General features: G+C 41.5%; 1 protein-coding gene across 1 annotated transcript in view; it reads left to right on the top strand.

Annotated features, from left to right (window-relative positions):
* plxdc2b (plexin domain containing 2b) overlaps nucleotides 1-21,351 on the top strand; it is a 476,090-nt gene that overhangs the window by 136,898 nt on the left and 317,841 nt on the right. The gene's annotated exons all lie outside the window — the stretch shown is intronic.

Here is a 21,351-nt window from a genome sequence, read left to right as displayed (position 1 = left end):
AATAAGGCATTTGAAAAGGTCCCACATTGTAGGCTGCTCTGGAAGCTTAGATCGCATGGGGCCAGGGAGAGCTAGCCAATTGGATAGAGAATTGGCTTCATTGGAGGAAGCAAAGGGTGATGGTGGAAGGTTTTTTTTTAATGCGAGGTGTGCCTCAGGAGTCAGTGCTGGGCCCTTTGTTGTTTGTGGTTAATATCAACAATTTGGATAATAATGTACAGCATAATTAATAACTTTGCAGATAACACACAAGTGTGTGGCATCGTAGATAGCAAAATGGTTATCAAAAATTGCAGCGGGATCTTGATCAGTTAGGCAGGTGATCTGAGGAATGGTTAATGGAGTTCATCATACAGTGAATGTCAGGACACCGGGGAATGTTGTAGAGAATAGGGATCTCGGAGTGCTGGTGCATAGTTCCTTGAAAGTACATTGTGCAAGTGGCCTTTGACACATTGGCCTTCTTCAGACATCATTTTTAGTGTAGAAGTTGGAATGTTATGTTGCAGTTGTAGAAGTTGGTGAGTGCATTTGGAGCATTGCGTTCAGCTTTGGCTACTCTGTTATAGGAAATATGTTAAGTTGTTAAGCTGGAAATGGTGCAGGAAGATTCATGATACCGTTGCCAGTACTCAAGGGCCTGACCCAGGGAGAGGTTGAGCAGGCAAGGATTTTATTCCTTCAAGTATAGGAGGATGAGGGGTGATCATGTGATTCAAAGTGAATCATATGAGTTCATCCTACAATGAGTGTCAGTACAGTCATTGTCAACCTGCTGTTATGACTGATGCCATTCACAATATTCTTGCAGTCTTGGGCAGAGCAGTTTCCAAATCAAGTTAAAATGCATCCCGATAGGATGCTTTCTAGATTTAAGGTTATTATTGCCATGTGTATCAAGGTACAGTGAAAACCTTTGTTTTGTGCACAATCAAATCGGATAATATATATAAATACAATCAAGCCGAACTCACAATAGATTACAACACAATAGAATGCAGAATATACAGTAGTTCACACAGAGGGGAAGATACAAAGTGCAGAATGTATTTCTCAGCATTATATCACTCCATTTCCAGAGACAAAGTCCAATGTCTGCATTGAGGCAGAGGTGAATTGGACAGTACCCTATCTTATGGAAGGGCCATTCTGAAGCCTGAATACAGATGGATTCAGATGGAAGCTGTTCCCTGAGTCTGGTGGTGCGCACATACAAGCCTCTGTATCTTCTACCTGATGGGAGCAGGGAGAAGCAGGAATGGCCATGGTGGGACAAGTCTTTGATTATGTCAACTGTTTTTTTTCTATGCAGCATGAAGTGTAAATGATGGTGTGTCTGGTCTTTGTGATGGACTGGGTTTGGTAAACCTGTTCCCAATCCAAGTTGACAGTATACAGAAATTGGTAACAGTCATTGGTATCCCAATCTGCAGTGCCCCCAGTCTTTGCTTCCTGGTCAAAAGATAATTATCTAGTATCTATGTCAGTGTATTACTCCAACTTCCATGTGATCCGACCACATTGACCGACCTCCTGTGTGAGATTTTATTGAAAGCCTTTTGAGAATCCAAATACACCACATCCATTGTTTCTCACTCATCAATCCCACTGGTCACATTCTCAAAGAAACTACAGTAGATAAATCAAACTGGGTTTTATCTATCATACATCCATTCTGTCTCTACTTACTCTTACTTTTCTTCCCGAGGAGTTCTGTTATTACATCTTTCATTAGGGATTCCAGCTAATGATCAACTAACAGGTCAATATTTCTTGTTTTCTCTTTCTTTCCTTAAATAGTGGTTCACATTTGCTGCGTTCCAAACCACAGACACAATTCCAAAATCTATAGATGACAACAGACCATTTGCTATTTGTAAAGCCTCTTCATTCAAAACTCAGTAAACTCATAGCAAAAGGATTTGAATATAGGAGCAGGAAGGTTCTACTGCAGTTGTACAGGGTCTTGGTGAGACCACACCTGGAGTATTGCGTGCAGTTTTGGTCTCCTAATCTGAGGAAAGACATTGTTGCCATAGAGGGAGTGCAGAGAAGGTTCACCAGACTGATTCCTGGGATGTCAGGACTTTCATATGAAGAAAGACTGGATAGACTCGGCTTGTACTTGCTAGAATTTAGAAGATTGAGGGGGATCTTATAGAAACTTACAAAATTCTTAAGGGGTTGGACAGGCTAGATGCAGGAAGATTGTTCCCAATGTTGGGGAAGTCCAGAACAAGGGGTCACAGTTTAAGGATAATGGGGAAATCTTTTAGGACCGAGATGAGAAAAACATTTTTCACACAGAGAGTGGTGAATCTGTGCAATTCTCTGCCACAGAAGGTAGTTAAGGCCAGTTCATTGGCTATATTTAAGAGGGAGTTAGATGTGGCCCTTGTGGCTAAAGGGATCAGGCGGTATGGAGAGAAGGCAGGTACAGGATACTGAGTTTGATGATCAGCCATGATTATATTGAATGGCGGTGCAGGCTCGAAGGGCCGAATGGCCTACTCCTGCACCTATTTTCTATGTTTCTATGTTTCTAAATCATCAGATTATTGGTTTCATTCAATTTTTACCTTACCATCTACTCCAATGCTATTTTCTTTTGAAAAATAGTTCCTTTCTTTCATCATTCAGGCAAAATTCTTGATTCTTTAATATATCTGGGAGATGTTGTGACATTGACTAAAACAGTTGCAGTGTAATTGTGTCAGAGACAACATTCAGGATTGATAGGCTGATCCAGAAGATTAAGATGCTTAGATTCACAGCACATGGCAGTTTGGATTTAGAACTAGCTTCCCATAGAAGACATAGTGTAGTGGTGGAATGGTATGATTCTGGCAGGATGTTTGCAATGTGTTCTGTCCTCTAGGGATCAGTGGTGGAATGAATGTTGTTTGTGATATATATAAATGACTTGGACAGAAATGTAGATGGGTTGTGTAGGAAGAAACTGCAGATGCTAGTTTATACCAAAGATGGACACCAAATGCTGGAGTAACTCAGCGGGTCATACAGCATCTCTGAAGACAAAGAATAGGTGACGTCTCGGGTTGGAACACTTCTTCAGATGGATTGATTAGTAAGTTGATCAATGACATGAATTGGTAAATTTGTGGACAGTGAAGGAGGTTAGAAACATAGAAACATAGAAATTAGGTGCAGGAGTAGGCCATTCGGCCCTTCGAGCCTGCACCGCCATTCAATATGATCATGGCTGATCATCCAACTCAGTATCCCGTACCTGCCTTCTCTCCATACCCCCTGATCCCCTTAGCCACAAGGGCCACATCTAACTCCCTCTTAAATACAGCCACCAATGAACTGGCCTCAACTACCCTCTGTGGCAGAGAGTTCCAGAGATTCACCACTCTCTGGGTGAAAAAAGTTCTTCTCATCTCGGTTTTAAAGGATTTCCCCTTTATCCTTAAGCTGTTACCCCTTGTCCTGGACTCCCCTAACATCTGGAACAATCTTCTTGCATCTAGCCTGTCCAATCCCTATGAGAATTTTGTAAGTTTCTATAAGATCCCCTCTCAATCTTCTAAATTCTAGAGAGTATAAACCAAGTCTATCCAGTCTTTCTTCATATAGAAGTCCTGACATCCCAGGAATCAGTCTGGTGAACCTTCTCTGTACTCCATCTATGGCAAGAATGTCCTTCCCCAGATTAGGAGACCAAAACTGTACGCAATACTCCAGGTGTGGTCTCACCAAGACCCTGTACAACTGCAGTAAACCTCTCTGTTCCTATACTCAAATCCTTTTGCAATGAAAGCTAACATACCATTCGCTTTCTTTACTGCCTGCCTGCTGCACCTGCATGCCTACCTTCAATGACTGGTGTACCATGACACCCAGGTCTCGCTGCATCTCCCCCTTTCCCAATCGGCCACCATTTAGATAATAGTCTGCTTTCCTGTTTTTGACACCAAAATGGATAACCTCACATTTATCCACATTATACTGCATGGCGGGACTGACATTTGATGAAAGAATGGGTCGACTAGGCTTATATTAATTGGAATTTAGAAGCATCAGAGGGGATCTTATAGAAACGTATAAAATTCTTAAGGGACTGGACAGGCTCGATGCAGCAAAAATGTTCCCAAATGTTGTAGGAGTCCAGAACCAAGGGTCACAGTGTAAAAATAAGGGTTAGGCCACAAGACTGAGATGAGGAAAAACATTTTCATCCAGAGAGTTGTGAACCTGTAGCATTCGCTGCCACAGAAGGCAGTGGTGGCCATTTCACTGAATGTTTTCAAAGGAGAGTTAGATATAGCTCTTAGGGCTAACAGAATCAAGGGATATGGGGAAAAAGCAGGAACGGGGTACTGATTTTGGATGATCAGCTATGATCATATTGAATGGCGGTGCTGACTCGAAGGGCCAAATGGCCTACTCCTGCACCTATTTTTTATGTTTCTATGAGAGGTTGAGCACAGTAGGACTTTATTCCTTGGAACGCAGGAGGATGATGGCTGATTTTACAGAGATGCATAAGATCATGAGTGGAATAGATAGGGTAAATACACACAGTATTTTACCAGAGTTGGGGAATTAAGAACCAGCAGACATAGGTTTATGGTGAAGAGGGCAAAATTTAATAGGAACCTGGGGGAAAGATGTTTTATGCAAAGGGTGGTGAGTATATGGAACGAGCTCCCAGAAGAGGTAGAATAAGCAGGTACAATTACAACATATAAGGAACATTTCGGCAGGCTCATGGATAGGATAGGTTTGGAGCGATATGGGCTAAATGCAGGCAGGTGGAACTAATGTAGATGAAGCATGTTGGTTGGCGTGGTGCAAGTTATACCAAAATCCCTGATTCCATGTAGTATTGCTCTGAGTGATGAATGTTTGGAATGCATTGCCTGGGGTAGTGGGAAATGAATACGTTAGTGGTATTTAAGAGGCTTTTAGATAGGCACATGGATATGCAGGGAATGGAGGGATATGGATAACATGCCGGCATAAGGGACTGGTTTATTTTGGCATCGTGTTTGTCACATACATCATGGGCTGAAAAGCTTGTTCCTGTGTTATACCGTTCTATGGTCACTTGTATTGAGAACCTCAAATTCATGCATAGGAGCATGAAGAAGCCCTATGAAGATGGTGAAAAATGGTGAAGATGGTTACAAACGTCTACCTGCCTTCCCACCACCTTCTGCCCCATGTGTGGATGGGTCTGCACTCTCACTTAGGCCTCATTAACCACAATGTGAAAGCCTGCCATTCTTGATCCTGCAAGTCAGTCTAATGAAAAAGGAATATAACCTGCAGGGTTGGAAAATATTGGTTTCTGGAACGCGCTGCTGTGGAACCACCCACACCCCCCACATATTTTTTGGTTCTTAAACGTTTCCCTCTATCCTCTGCAGATTTTTGGATATACTCTGGTCTAGCTGAATTTTTCACAGATTGGATGTAGTTAGCACAACAAAATGTATAAGCATAAAGTAGAAAAATTTCATTACATCCAGAAGAAATTATATGTGCCCATCTTGACTCTCTCAAGTTAAAAACTGAGTTGAATTAAAGCAAGTTGCCAAAAGTAGGGGAAATTCATGAGCACGGTAAAAGTGTCAATGAAAGGCCGTAAATAGCAAAGGCTTTTTGAGATTTGTACCATCCCTGTTTTCCTAATCTAAACGCTTCCCACAGCGACAGAGCATAATTTGACCCACACATGAATGACATTTATATCGACAGTATCTTTTCAGCTGCCTTCCTGACCTCTCCACTGTTTACTCAACAGCCTGCAAGTTGAGCGTGGTGAGTTACCTGATTGCAAGGCAGTGAAATGATGATAAAGCACCGATTGTCAGGCACAGCCTCTGGAAAATATGCTACAAAACTGGGTGGCAGAGTTATCTTTGAGGAGGATTTAAAGGGACTTCAAGGGAATATAAGAAGGTGAAGTAAATGGGGAGTGTCATGGCAGATAGTATATACATGGATATATACATAGAAAATAGGTGCTGGAGTAGGTCATTCGGCCCTTCGAGCCTGCACCGTCATTCAATATGATCATGGCAGATCATCCAACTCAGTATCCCGTACCTGCCTTCTCTCCATACCCCCTGATCCCTTTAGCCACAAGGGCCACATCTAACTCCCTCTTAAGTATAGCCAATGAACTGGCCTCAACTACCTTCTATGATAGAAAATTATTTTTCTCATCTCAGTCCTAAAAGAATTCCCCTTTTTCCTTAGAATGTGTGTGGCCCCTTGTTCTGGACTTCCCCAATATCGGGAACAATCTTCCTGCATCTAGCCTGTCCAATCCCTTAAGAATTTTGTAAGTTTCTATAAGATCCCCCCCTCAATCTCCTAAATTCTAGCGAGTACAAGCCGAGTCTATCCAGTCTTTCCTCATATGAAAGTCCTGACATCCCAGGAATCAGTCTGGTGAAACTTCTCTGTACTCCCTCAATGGCAAGAATGTCCTTCCTCAGATTTGGAGACCAAAACTGTACGCAATACTCCAGGTGTGGTCTCACCAAGACCCTGTACAACCCTGTACAATATGTTGTGGAAAAATATGAGGTCCTCCATTTAAACAGGAAACACATTAAAAAATTGTTGTATATTTTTCTTTAAAGAGAGATTAAAACACCATGCTGTTCCGAGATCCTTGAGTGTCCTTGTACAAGATCAACTGAAAGTTGACATGCAGGTGCAATAACAATTTTCAAAGATAAATTGCCTTTTATGGTAAGAGGTTTTGATTTTGTCGTCAAGATGGCTCGCTGAACGAATATATATGACCTGCTGTGACCACACCTAAAATATTCTATGCAGTCTGTTCTCCCTCCCTAAGTAAGGATATACTGACAGTGTGAGTGCAGCAAAGGTTAGCAGCTCGATTGTTGGGATGGGAGATGTGTTGCATATGGGGAGATGGGGCAAACTGGCCCAATACTCATCTGAATATAGAATGACAAAAAACGATTTTATTAAAATGTACAAAATCCTCATGGGGCTTGACAGAATCAATGCTGGGGTGAAGATACAAGACTCGGCTTGTATTCGCTAGAATTTAGAAGATTGAGGGGGGATCTTGTAGAAACTTACAACATTTTTAAGGGGTTGGACAGGCTAGATGCAGGAAGATTGTTCCCGCTGTTGGGGAAGTCCAGAACAAGGGGTCACAGTTTAAGGATAAGGGGGAAGTCTTTTAGGACCGAGATGAGAAAATACTTTTTTACACAGAGAATGGTGAGTCTGTGGAATTCTCTGCCACATAATGTAGTTGAGGCCAGTTCATTGGCTATATTTAAGAGGGAGTTAGATGTGGCCCTTGTGGCTAAATGGATCAGGGGGTCTTATGCTTCTATGTTCTATGTTTACCATGGTTAGGGCGTTCCGAATCAGAGATTCTCAGGATTGAAAGGAGAAGAAACTTCTTCCCCGGAGAGAAACAAATCTTTGGGATTTTTTATCCAAGAGAATCTTGGAGGTCCAGTCACTGAGCGTATTCCAGACAGAGATCAGTAGAGTTTGGAATATTCAGGGAAGAGATGAGATTCATACAGGACGATGGCACTGAAGTAAAAGATCACTGAGGTAAAAGAAAAAAAGGCATGGCTCATTCCTGCTTCTATTTCTTATATTCCTAGACTATCTTTTGTTTCCAGGACTATGTCAAATATATTGGTTCTAGTGAAGCCACCCCACTCCCTCAGATTCCTGGATTGTTTCTCCAGTGAATATGTGGCAAAACAAAACTATTGATATGCTACAAACCATATACGTTTTCCATCTCCAATTCTATCTATGTAACTTCCTCCCTTTAAGAAGTGTGAAGTCCTGCTTCTTGTGCACATCGCACTCCCGTGCTTATATTTTGTGTCCGTTTTGCCAACACCTTTTTGGATCCAATGTGCCCAAACGTTCTGCATCAGACTGCCTTGTGACATTTTGTCAAACGCCTTGCTAAAGTCCATGTAAACTACATTTACCGCCTAGGATTTATCAATTTTCTTAGTTACCTCCGCAAAGCACACAATCAGTCTGAAGAAGGGTCTCGACCTGAAACGTCGCCTATTTCATTGCTCCATAGATGCTACCTCGCCCACTGAGTTTCTCCAGCATTTTTGTCTACCTTTGATTTTCCAGAATCCGCAGTTCCTTCTTAAACAATCAGATTTGTGAAGCAAAATTTCCATAGCATAAAACCGTTGTTGACTCCTAATTAGCCCATCTTTCCAAATGAAACAAATCATGAGCCTTAGACTTTTTCCAATAATTTTCCTACTATTGATGTAAGATTCACCATCCTGTTTTATCCTGGTTTATGCCTACTCCCCTTTTTTGTACATTAGTTAGTCTTCTCATGCCATAGCTAATTGAGATGCAACATCTTGTTCGAGCTTTAGTAATCTGTTCCGTTGCTTCCAATAACTTGCTTCTAATACGGTCACAAAAACCAAAAAAGTGTTTCTCCTTATTCCTGCTTGTCAAGAACATGTAGTGTCTTTTTGTCCTCATAATTTCTTTCATAAGCTCGCTGGGATCAGATGAGAAAGTGAACTGCAGTAAGGGATCAGCCATGATTTCACTAAATGCCAGGTGTAAAGTAACCATGTGGCTTTCTCCCACTTCAGTATCTTACAGTGTTAAAACAAGGAACTGCAGAAGTTGGTTTAAAAAAAAGAGACACAAAGTGCTGGAGTAACTTAGCAACCCTGGAGGACATGGATGTGAAGTTTTGGGTTGCAACCTGACCCGAAATGTAATTTATCCTTGTTCTCCAGCGATGCTGCCTGACCCTCTGGGTTACTACAGCACTTTGTGCATCTTGGGCTGTTTGGATTAAGCTTTGAATCAGTCTTTCCTTAGATTGTCGTCAACTTGTGTCGAATTATACCCAAGTGACATTTTTGGATGATTTTCCATGTTAATGAAGCAACGTACTTTAAATGTAACCTGACTTTCTTTAATGCTTTTATGAAAGAGGGACGGGGGGTGGGACTTGAGGCAGAGGTGAGGGAGAATAGGTTGATAATTTGAACCAATGGCACAATGAAATGTTTCTCTCCTTCATGATTTGAGTGCTTTCTGGTTTTGTTGTAGGTTTGTTATACCGCATATTAAATAACAAATTACTCGATAGCCCGACAGCTTGCAATTTATTTGGCATATTTATCAGAGAACTATTACTAACCTTACTTCCTATCTTCATTTTGCTATTTTAAATTTATAATGTGTTGGCAAAACAATTATTGCCACACTAGCTCCAGCATGGAACACAAAACACAACTTTATATTATCAGCATTTAAATTTCGATGGAGCAACAAAATTCAGCGGTCTGTGGTGACTGATTACCCTCTTTTTTGCGGCTTTCTGGCACTTGAGTCTTGTGGTAACAGTTGTCATTTAGTTTCCTCAACTCAACATTAAGTTCCCAATAGTGAATTTCCCTGTAGGAATTCTCCCAAGAGATGGGCGTAGAGTGGATCAAGTAAGGTATGGCAAGTAGAGTATGTGGAGCATTTGCTGAACCCACCTTCAATAGCTACACCCATGGACATGAGACAAACATATCCTGATGTTGAAGTTATTTAACTTTTACCAAATTTACAATTTACACAGGAGACTAGACAAAGGCCTGATGTCATTGGTAAAACCTGTGTATATGGAACGCTGCAATATTGAATACTAATTTGTAGCACCATTAGAGTCATAAAGACATAGAAACATAGAATCATAGAAAATAGGTGCAGGAGTAGGCCATTCGGCCCTTCGAGCCTAAACCGCCATTCAATATGATCATGGCTGATCATTCAACTCAGTATCCTGTACCTGCCTTCTCTCCATACCCCCTGATCCCTTTAGCCACAAGGGCCACATCTAACTCCCTCTTAAATATAGCCAATGAACTGGCCTCAACTACCTTCTGTGGCAGAGAATTCTGGAGATTCACCACTCTCTGTGTGCAAAATGTCGACGTATACGGCATTGAAACAGGCCATTCGGCACAACCCATTCATGGAATCTGTTCCCCTGCTCATTGTGACTTTTTACTGTGATTAAGTATCAGAATGTAGCCATCTCTGCAAACATTTTTGTTTATTCAAATTGTCTTTTAACTGAATTACTCAGATAGGATTCAAAATAAACCAGGAAGTAAGACCGGCTCAATAATTCAGTGGGTGATGATCCTGAGAAGAAACTCATGCACAAATAATTTAATTTTGATTCATTTGTGGTGCCTGTTCTGATTTGCTAAGATGCCACATCCATCTTATTGTTATTTTCATGGCATATGTCATAAATGAAGTGAGACGTGTGGCGCCAGCAATTTTTGAATGTTGATGTTGAGGCAGACTTCAGTACAGATCCTTAAACCAAACACTACCACTGCTATCAAAAAATAACTACACCAGAATAAAGAAAACATCAATCTCCCATGTGTACAAGAAAACCTTGAGTTCTGTTGCCTTGGCAAGGCCACCAGCATAATCAAGGACCAGACTCATCCAGGTCACTCTCTCTTCTCCCCTCTCTCATCAGGCTAGAGAAGTTTGAAAATGCATACCTCCAGATTCAGGGAAAGTTTGATCCCAGCTGTTATCTGGCAACCAAACTATCTTCTCACCAGCTAGAAAATGGTCCTGACCTCCCATCTACTTCAATAGAACCTTCAAACAATCTTTAGTTGGATTTTGTATTGCACTAAATGCTATACCCTTTATCCTGTATCTGTGCACTGTAGATGGTTTGATTGTAATTGACTTTGGTGTTTTCATTGACTGGATAGCATGCAACAAAAGTAAAGCTGTACCTCAGTACACGTGACAAAAACTAAACTAAACTATATGTATCAGTCTGTAGAAGGATCTCGACCCGAAACGTCAACCATTCCTTCTCTCCAGAGATGCTGCCTGTCCCGCTGAGTTACTCCAGTATTTTGTGTCTATCTTCGATTTAAACCAGCATCTGCAGTTCTTGCCTAAAATATGTATCTTTCAAACTCGCACAATGGGAAAGTGACATACACAATTCCTTTTCCTTATTACAGACCATTGATTTCTTCAGAATGTGCTTTTGCTGCTTGTTAAATTAAGAATAAGATTCAGCCTGGTTGTGATGTTGACTTATTTCAGGGTCAGATTTTCTGCTGCAAGTCATTAATTAAACACAAGCCTCTCTTTTTTTTTTGGCTGTGTGAAAGCCTTATGCAAAACATTGAAAAAGTACATGAAGTGGCAACTTTGTGATCGGTAGTAATTCTCCAACCTCCTGTCGGACAGACGATACAAAAGCCTGAAAGAACACAACAGAGTCGTTTAGCATGAAAACAGGCCTTTCAGCCTAACTTGTACATGTAGACCAAGATACTCATCATAAGGGCTGCTGACATACTGCATTACAGCATGGTACGGCAGCTGCACCATGGCAGACAGGGAGAGGCTTCAGAGGGTAACTAGAACAGCACAGAAGATCATTGGTTGCCCTCTCCCCTCCCTGATGGATATTTACACCTCCCGCTGCCTTAGCAGGGCAAAGAATATCATCAAGGACAGCTCCCATCCTGCGTTTGGACTGTTCGACCTGCTGCCCTCTGGAAGGCGCTATAGGTGCATCAAATCCAGGACAAATAGACTCAGGAATAGTTGTTTTCCGAAAGTCATAACTACTCTTAATTCACACATGCACTGACTTCACAGCCCAACACCCGGACTTCCATCTATTACATCCACGTACTGAAATTTGGAACTGTAATGTGTATTATAACTGTAATTTTTAACATTTTTTAAAAACATTTTTTAATATTTAATATAATCTTTAAACATCTGCCTAAGAATACTACCTATTCATCCTTCAGCTTTTTGCCTTTATAGATATGTATATAGCGCCGCAGAATTGTGCACCTATCCCCCCCCCTCTCCCTTTTGTTTTTGTTTTCTGTTTCTTGTTTTTTTGTACTAAATTATATGTATGCACTGAGTACGAGCAGCCTTTAATCTCATTGTACATGTATAGTGACAATAAATGGCATATCTATCTATCTAGTCCATTTACCCACATTTGACCTTTCCTATCCAGGTACCTGTCCAAATGTCTTTTAAATGTTGTGATTGTACCTGCTTCAATGATAATCACTGGCAGCTCATTCCATATACTCACCACCTTCTGTGTCAAATAGTTTCCAATTGGGTTTGACTTCAATCTTTTCCCTCTCACCTTAAACCCTTGCCTTCTAGTTCTTGATTCCCCAAACCGGGGAAAACGACTGTGTGCATTCACCTTATCATTTCCGTACATGATTTTATACTAGTACACCCCTGCCTCTTGCACTCAAAAGATTAAAGTCCTGTACAACCTCTCCCTCGAGTCTAGGTCCTGGAGTTCTGGAAAAAACCTTGTAAATCTTCTCTGCACCCTTTCCAGATTGATTACACCTTCCCTACAGCAGGATGACAAAAACTGAATGTAGTATTCCAAGTATGGTCTCCACAACATCTTGTACAACTATAACATAACATCCCAAATTCTATACTAACTTCTCTGACTGATGAAGGCCGGCATGCCAAAAGCCTTTTTCACCACCCGATTTACCTGTGATGCCACTTCCAAGGAACAATATACTTGTACTCCTAGATCCCTCTGCTCTACAATACCTCCCAGGGACCTAACATTCACTGTGAAGCTGGAGAAACTCAGCGGGACGGGCAGCGTCTGGAGCGAAGGAATGGGTGACGTTTCGAGTCGAGTCCCTTCTTCAGGTCACTGTGAACGTCCTGCTTTGGTTTGACTTCCCAAAATGTAATACCTCAGACTTCTGAATTAAACCCCATGTGCCCTTCTTTGGCTTACTTGCCCAGCTGATTATGGTCCTGCTGTATTCTTGATAACCATATTTCACTTTCTAGGATACACTGCAATATGCTAATCATACCTTGTGCATTCTTATCTAAATCATTGACATAGATAACAAACAGCAATGGGCCCAAGGTCAAATCATGAAAAACATTACTAGTCACAACCCTCCAGCCCAAAAAACACTTTCACCTTCACTCTCTGCTTCCTACCATAAAAGCAATTGTGTTACCAGTTAGCCAGCTCGCCCTAGGTCCCATGCCATCCATTGTACCTTCAGATTCAAGAATAGCTGCTTCTTCATAATTACTGTATCAGAATCGTGAATGGACCTCTCATATCTTCCAATCTACCTCATAGTGGCCATTGCACTTTTTAAAACTGCACTTTCTTTATAGCTGTATCACTATATTCTGCACTCCATTTATTTTCTCTTCTGCACTTCTTGATGTACTCATGCATGTATGGTGTGATGTTCTCACACACTAAAACAAAGCGTTTCACTGTACATGAAGCAAATAATAAACCACTACCAAAACCAAGTCAGAGGCTTCTTCCGTCCTTAGCCACTTATGTACTAAATTTAACTGTACTAAGGGGCAATGTTATCATCCCAGTCTTAGATTTTCATGTTTCAACAGCAAGTATATCTTTCCAAAATATATTCCCAACAAAAATACTTTCTTGTCAAGAAAGGCTCACCCTTCGCTATTTTGAGCTTCAATTTGACATAATTAGCTTTCAAATGCAATTTCAGCTCCTAATGTTTGCATTTGATTTCATGCTATAATCTACTTTTATTTCTCTTGGAAGTTAGCTGGCTGTGAAACATGTACTTTGTCACAGTAATAATCTGCTCTTAATAACATGTTATGCTGTCCTCGGATTTGCTCGTTTATAATAGATTTAAGCTCTGAATTCATATAGAATTCGGCCTTCAATAGTTTCAACTCTTCTGCCATTATAGCATCACAAAATCACTCTGAATTCTTCTTGAAAACATTGTCCATTCATTTAGCTTCTATGGTAACTAATTGTGTTTTAAAGAGAACATTTGACAAAGTAGCTCTATCGATCCATTAGTATAGATTGCCCAGGAAGACAATGTTTATGGTACTAGACTAGGAGCCCTAGGGTGGTACGTTCATTTCCACCAATGAATGCCAAGAATATTAAACTAATGCTTTTGTAAACCAATATCAGAAAGAAAAATAACAATGAAAATCATTGCACCTTTGTGAAAACGGAATGTTTACTAATATCCTTTCCTCATCGGCCTTTATTTCACACTAATCTATTGAAGCCCTTTGAATAGGCATAGGGCCTATTTAAATAGCTAACACCTTAGCTATTAAAAAAATCTCCGGGTAACACAATGAACAATAAATGTTACTTTCATTCTATATCTGTGATTTTTTTAGAGAAAACTCTACATAATGAATTTCTTTACTAAGTTTATTAATAAGTATTTTAGTGGCGAACATAACAGTTGCTGGGTACACACAAAATCCTACCAACTGTAACCAACCTGACATTGGCTTTGTTAATTGGTGGACAATTATTGATACTGTTCTTTGAATACTGCTTTGGGATTAGTCTATTGAATTTTCATCTATTCTAATTAAGTGGCTTGTTTCCTTTTGAAATGTAGCTCTGGGAGCTGTGGGAAGTTACTTTGACTTACAGCTGTAAGATTATATAACTCTCGACTGCTTTATACTGTACTGAAAATAACTTTGCTGCATTAAAGATGGTCTACCATTTGCTAAGTTCGCTCTAAGGTAAATGTCTCTGCACTGCACCCAAATCCTCCAAAGGTCAATTTCAATGTTAAACCCATTTTGGTTACAGATAGAAATATAGAAACATAGAAGGTAGGTGCAGGAGTAGGCCATTCGGCCCTTCGAGCCTGCACCACCATTCAATATGATCATGGCTGATCATCCAACTCAGTATCCTGTACCTGCCTTCTCTCCATACCCCCTGATCCCTTTAGCCACAAGGGCCACATCTAACTCCCTCTTAAATATAGCCAATGAACTGGCCTCAACTACATTCTGTGGCAGAGAATTCCAGAGATTCACCACTCTCTGTGTGAAAAATTTTCTTCTCATCTCGGTCCTAAAAGATTTCCCCCTTATCCTTAAACTGTGACTCCTTGTTCTGGACTTCCCCAACATCGGGAACAATCTTCCTGCATCTAGCCTGTCCAACCCCTTAAGAATGTTGTAAGTTTCTATAAGATCCCCCCTCAATCTTCTAAATTCTAGCGAGTACAAACCGAGTCTATCCAGTCTTTCTTCATATGAAAGTCCTGACATCCCAGGAATCAGTCATTTGAACCTTCTCTGTACTCCCTCTATGGCAAGAATGTCCTTCCTCAGATTAGGAGACCAAAACTGTAAGCAATACTCCAGATGTGGTCTCACCAAGACCCTGTACAGCTGCAGTAGAACCTCCCTGCTCCTATACTCAAATCCTTTTGATATGAATGAAGACGGCTGCAAGTAGCCCAGATTTGGGGAAGATTTTCATTGACACTAATATCTGCTAGTTTCAGGGCTCTCTGCTGTCAATAGCATCTGCTGCCTCACTGCCACTTTTTGCTCATTGCTACCGAAGTCTGTGGTGGCTGAGGCCATGGATATTTCTAAGGCAGAGATTGATATATTATTGATGAGGATGGATGTCAGGGGTTATGGAGAGAAGGCAGGAGAATGGGGTTGAGGGGGAAAGATAGATCAGCCATGATTGAATGGCAGAGTAAACTTGATGGGTCAAATGGCCTCATTCTGCTCCTATCACTTATGAACTTATAAACCTAGTTGACATTTGGAGATCCTAGGATATCTCCAAGGACTCTTCTCCCAAGACTACGTGGTGCCACAATCTGCCCATAGTGGACAGAGAATTCCATAAATGAACAACATGGGAAATGACACATATTCCTCTAACCCGATCCTAGCCATGTACCTGTATAAATGATTCTTAAACCTTACGATAGTACCTGCTATTGGAAAAGTGTGTCCGCATTCTGTTACCTGAAGAATCCGCTGTCTAAGTTTCCTAGAAAAAATGCATTTTGGACCTAAAACACAGGAAGATTCATTTCACTGGCCTCTCTTTCCCTGCGCAATCATGTCATGAGTTGAAAAGCCAAGGTCAGTTGTTTGTGAACTAGTGTTTCAGTTTCAGACACTTTTCGGTTTTATGACACAGTCCAGAATCAATTGGCTTGTTTCCTTTTAAAATGTAGCTCTGGGAATCGTAGGGTTACTTTGACTTCCAACTGTAAGATTATAAAGCTCTTAACCGCATTATGTTGTCATTTTGGTCCCTAATGGCCCGTTTATATAACTGAGGCAGGAGTAAAACACAACTACAAAGGGGCACATTTGCTTGAACAATGGCAGTACTTAGATATCCCCAGATGTTTACAAGTTCGTGTACAGAGGGCTATAAGAAATAGGCCAAGTAGTCCAATCAGATCTTAACATTTCTCTGTTATTCAAAAAAGATCATAGTTAATTTCAAATCCCAACGCAATTTTCCTGTCTATTTACTAGGATTAATTGATTCCTTGAAGAATAAATCGAATGATTTTAGTTTTGAATGAAATCAATGACTAATCTCCATAGGCTCCTGATGTAGAGAATCCATCAAATGCTGAACAAGGAAACTTCTTCTCATTTTGAAACGACCAACCCCTTATTCTGAATCCATGACATCTGGCTCTTGACTCCTCAACCTTTTGGAAACATCAATCCCTGTATCTAGATTTAGGTTTATTATTGTCAAATCTGCTAAGGTATTGTTAGAAGCTTTGTTTTGCATGCTGTCCAAACAGGTTAAATAATACAATACATATATACAATCAATTGGAGACAGGGATGTAAAACCTGGGGTGGCCAGAGGGGACATGTCCCCCCCCCCCCTATGTTTTGAGAGGTGGGGGACATTCCCCCAAGTTTTTGTGATCCCGATTTTAATATCTCCACTTTCCGCCAGACAGTGGAGGTGGGACTGATGATCGAGGGCGAGATGATTGGAGGAGGGAGGAGTGGGGGATGGTGGGACTGAGGATAGAGCGTGGCGATTGGAGGAGGGAGACGTGGCACAGACCTGTGCCTCATCCGCAAGCAGGATCGATCCCGGCCGGCTCTCCGGCGCTGTCCCAAGTGCCCCCCCCCCCCCCACCGGTGGCCAGAGAGGTCAGGAGTCAGACGCGAGCTGTACCCCCAGGCCCACAGCCAGTGCAGAGAAACAGCGCTAAACCCAGCTCAAATCTGCCTGTCCCGCCAGGTGAACCTACCTGGACTTGCGGGAAATATGGCCAGCGCGGAGAAGCAGCACTGGTATCCAGACAGGGCAGTAGTTAACCCGGTGAGACAGGCAGAGTTGAGCTGCATTTAGCGCTGGATTGAGCCTCTGAAGCGTGTGCGAGTGTGCGCATGCACGCGCGGCCGCCAAAAAATTGTGTCCCCTGTCCCCTCCATGTTTTGATAGCGAGTTCCGCTCTTGATTGGAGAGGATTCATCGGGATAGGATTTACTTCCATTTGGAAGAGAGTAGGTTAATTGACAGTCTGTATGCAGCAGCAGGCCATGACTTACTAACTTGATTGAGGTTTAGAAAGAGGTGGTGAAGGTAAATGATGAGGGTAGGGTGGTAGACATTGTCTACATGGATCTTAGTAAAGCACCTGATAAAGTCCCTCATGGTAGGCTGATCCAGAAGATTAATATGAACGTGATTAAAGTGACTTGGTCGTATAGGTTCAGGACAGATAGAAGACAGAGGGTTTTGGTGGAAGGACAATGTTCAGGCTTGGAGGACTGACCAGTGGAGTTCCGCAGGGATCTGTGCTGGGACCTATGCTGTTTGTGATATCTATATTACTAAAACTCTGATCTTGACCGCTTTTGGCTTGCTGTGGTGTGATTTCCGAGAGAACGCCGCCACCAACGGCAGTCATTTTTGGCCACCTTGCTCAGAGCCCCCCTCTTCCTTCCGGGACCAGAGGAATTTTCCCATCGATGAAAAAAACAGAGAGATATTAATGTTTTAAAAAAATTCCCCATTGTCTCTGCTGCCCCTGCTGGCGGCTGGGGGGAGGGACTATAAAACAGGACGTGTAGTCCCTCACTCAGTCTCTGCCAAACCCAGGAAGCGAGAGGGTCACAGCTCTCTGAGCTGCGAATAACACTGAACGCACGTTTACTCCACGGTGAGTCCCCTCGATGCGGCTGTAAGGTGGCTGCTGCCCAATTGATTGCCTCGCCTTTTTAACAAGTTTGTGTTCACAAAATGAATTTTTGTTTGTTGGGTGGCTGCTGACCAATTGTTTGCCTCGCCTTATTTTAAAGTTTGTGTTCACAAAATGAATTTTGGTTGTCGGGTGGCTGCTGACCAATTGTTTGCCTCAACTTTTTAACGAGTTTGTGTTCACAAAATGAATTTTGGTTGTTGGGTGGCTGCAGCCAAATTGTTTGCCATGGCTTGGCTTTTAAAATTGTTGCAACAGTTGGCTGCCAGCCCAAGAATCCATTCGGCCCACAATGCCTGTTCAGAATACGGATGTACGGATTTGCTTTGTAAAATACGGATTTTTTTTAAATCAGCCCGACTTCCTGTTTCATCTTGCTGCTTAAAAAATGCAAGAATTTAATAAGTCATACTGTACCTCTAAAAATTATAGCATTAAATCTATACAAATAGATGGCAATGAATGCACTGTCAAGTAAGGTGCGTAGAAGACATGTCAATTGGTAGCAAAGTTATGCATTCTTGTACTCTTACATGAGTATGACCGCACATAAAAATAACACTTTTTTCAGCAAAATGGTACTGCGTAAAAATACTGATTTCCTCAGCAAAATACTGATTTTCAGGTACTAGAATACTGAAATGCTCTAACAAAACTTGGCAGCTCAGGACATGCAAATTTCCTAGTCTCCTAAGGAAGTAGACGCATTGGTGTACCTTCTTACCTATTGCTTCAATCTACCCTATCGAGCCCTGTAAAAAGTTTGAGAGACCAAGACTAGCTCAATCACTCCCCATATTCCTCAAACCTCTGGTGTTTCAGGCTTTGCATTAATAAATAATAAATAATACAATATGGAATACACTGAACAAAAACTTGTGTAACTTGGTTTGGCCTGTGATCTAGTGATGTACTAAATCACACGGATTTATTATCTGGTCTGGTGAAACTCGATTCATCAGTTTGAGAACAACATTACAAATGAAACTGGAACTCAATAGTTGAGGTTGCAGAATCAGCATGTCTTTGTTTCTCCAATTGATTATAGCTCTGTGCTCTATTGTGTATAGGTATTTAATAGCACAGGCAAAATAAATATGTTCAAAGGCTCCAAAAGCCTCTGCCCTTTTCTTACATATTAGTCAGTTTTTCTTCTCGTGCTGTCTGTTAAATATTCCTTCCATAGAAACATAGAAACATAGAAATTAGGTGCAGGAGTAGGCCATTCGGCCCTTCGAGCCTGCACCGCCATTCAATATGATCATGGCTGATCATCCAACTCAGTATCCCGTACCTGCCTTCTCTCCTTACCCCCTGATCCCCTTAGCCACAAGGGCCACATCTAACTCCCTCTTAAATATAGCCAATGAACTGGCCTCAACTACCCTTTGTGGCAGAGAGTTCCAGAGATTCACCACTCTCTGTGTGAAAAAAGTTCTTCTCATCTCGGTTTTAGAGGATTTTCCCCCTTATCCTTAAGCTGTGACCCCTTGTCCTGGACTTCCCCAACATCGGGAGCAATCTTCCTGCATCTAGCCTGTCCAACCCCTTAAGAATTTTGTAAGTTTCTATAAGATCCCCTCTCAATCTCCTAAATTCTAGAGAGTATACACCAAGTCTATCCAGTCTTTCTTCATAAGACAGTCCTGACATCCCAGGAATCAGTCTGGTGAACCTTCTCTGCACTCCCTCTATGGCAATAATTCCTTCCTCAGATTTGGAGACCAAAACTGTACGCAATATTCCAGGTGTGGTCTCACCAAGACCCTGTACAACTGCAGTAGAACCTCCCTGCTCCTATACTCAAATCCTTTTGCAATGAAAGCTAACATACCATTCGCTTTCTTTACTGCCTGCTGCACCTGCATGCCTACCTTCAATGACTGGTGTACCATGACACCCAGGTCTCGCTGCATCTCCTCCTTTCCCAATCGGCCACCATTTAGTCTGCTTTCCCGTTTTTTGCCACCAAAATGGATAACCTCACATTTATCCACATTATACTGCATCTGCCAAACATTTGCCCCACTCACCCAGCCTATCCAAGTCACCTTGCAGGCTCCTAGCATCCTCCTCACAGTTAACACTGCCCCCCAGCTTAGTGTCATCCGCAAACTTGGAGATATTGCCTTCAATTCCCTCATCCAGATCATTAATATATATTGTAAAATAGCTGGGGTCCCAGCACTGAGCCTTGCGGTACCCCACTAGTCACTGCCCGCCATTGTGAAAAGGACCCGTTTACTCCTACTCTTTGCTTCCTGTTTGCCAGCCAGTTCTCTATCCACATCAATACTGAACCCCCAATGCCGTGTGCTTTAAGTTTGTATACTAATGTCTTATGTGGGACCTTGTCAAAAGCCTTCTGGAAGTCCAGATACACCACATCCACTGGTTCTCCCCTATCCACGCTACTAGTTACATCCTCAAAAAATTCTATAAGATTTGTCAGACATGATTTACCTTTCGTAAATCCATGCTGACTTTGTCCAATGATTTCACCACTTTCCAAATGTGCTGCTATCCCATCTTTAATAACTGATTCTAGCAGTTTCCCCACTATCGATGTTAGACTAACTGGTCTGTAATTCCCCGTTTCATGTCAGCTGTTTTTAAATAATCCCACACAGGCATCTTTATTTATTCATTTACCAGCTTTAGACATCCCTGGTGAGGTTGGCATTTATTATCCTTTCTTCATTTGTACTCTCAAACTGACAGTAAGCAAACTTTTCACATATTTACCTCATCTACATTAAAAACACAGTGGAAGTTCGATGGCTAATTAGGGGGTTGCTGAGCAGGTCAGGCATTAGGTAGATATGCACTTTAAATTAACATTTGTTTGGCACACATATTGTAGGTTGAAGAGTCTGTTTCTGTGCTGCACTGTTCTGTGTTCTATATAAAACATTTGATGGTGCTTTCCAGGATTATAATTAAAATTCAGCGGCAACTCGTACAGATGACCAAAAACATTGATCAGAGGGATAGGCTTAAGCCATGGGTGGGGAACCTGCGGCCTTTGCGGCCTTCTAGGCCATCAAGTGCAGCCTTTTGAATGAATACAAATTTTGTAGAACAAATCCTTTTTATTTTTATTAATATGTTTTTGTTTGTCTTTTATTATTATAATTTTAATCTTATAATGAACTTATTTAAAATACCAAAGAGTGAAAGAAGATTCGACGAAATTAGCATTTTTAGCATTCAAATTAGCATTTTAACCTCACCTAGTTGA

Source organism: Leucoraja erinacea, chromosome 2 (genome assembly GCF_028641065.1).
Source record: "Leucoraja erinacea ecotype New England chromosome 2, Leri_hhj_1, whole genome shotgun sequence".
Taxonomy (NCBI): domain Eukaryota; kingdom Metazoa; phylum Chordata; class Chondrichthyes; order Rajiformes; family Rajidae; genus Leucoraja; species Leucoraja erinaceus.
This window is presented reverse-complemented; position numbering and strand designations above follow the sequence as displayed.